Source organism: Protobothrops mucrosquamatus, unplaced genomic scaffold (genome assembly GCF_001527695.2).
Source record: "Protobothrops mucrosquamatus isolate PMUCROS unplaced genomic scaffold, P.Mucros_1.0 scaffold3837, whole genome shotgun sequence".
Classification (NCBI taxonomy): Eukaryota; Metazoa; Chordata; class Lepidosauria; order Squamata; family Viperidae; genus Protobothrops; species Protobothrops mucrosquamatus.
Window position 1 is genome coordinate 58,696 of NW_015389788.1, and position 315 is coordinate 59,010.

Genomic DNA, 315 nt, shown 5'->3' on the forward strand with positions numbered 1-315 from the left:
TATATGAAGGCCCACTTCTCTGGGGAGGATTATGATACTGGGGAACAGGGAAGGAAAAGGAAGAGGATACCCAGCAGAAAAATGGATGGACTCAGTTATTGTGGTAATGGATGTACTGTTGGAAGACCTGAAATATCAGGTTTTTCTTCTTGTGCCATATCCGTTATTGGATGTTGGCGATCCTGTTTTTATCAGCAGCCGCACGAAAAAGTGCTGCTGAGTTTTGTCCAAACCAGTCCCTTAGATTTTGAAGCCACAATGTTCTTCTTCTGCCTGGACCTCATTTGCCTTCAATCTTTCCCTGGAGGATTAAAT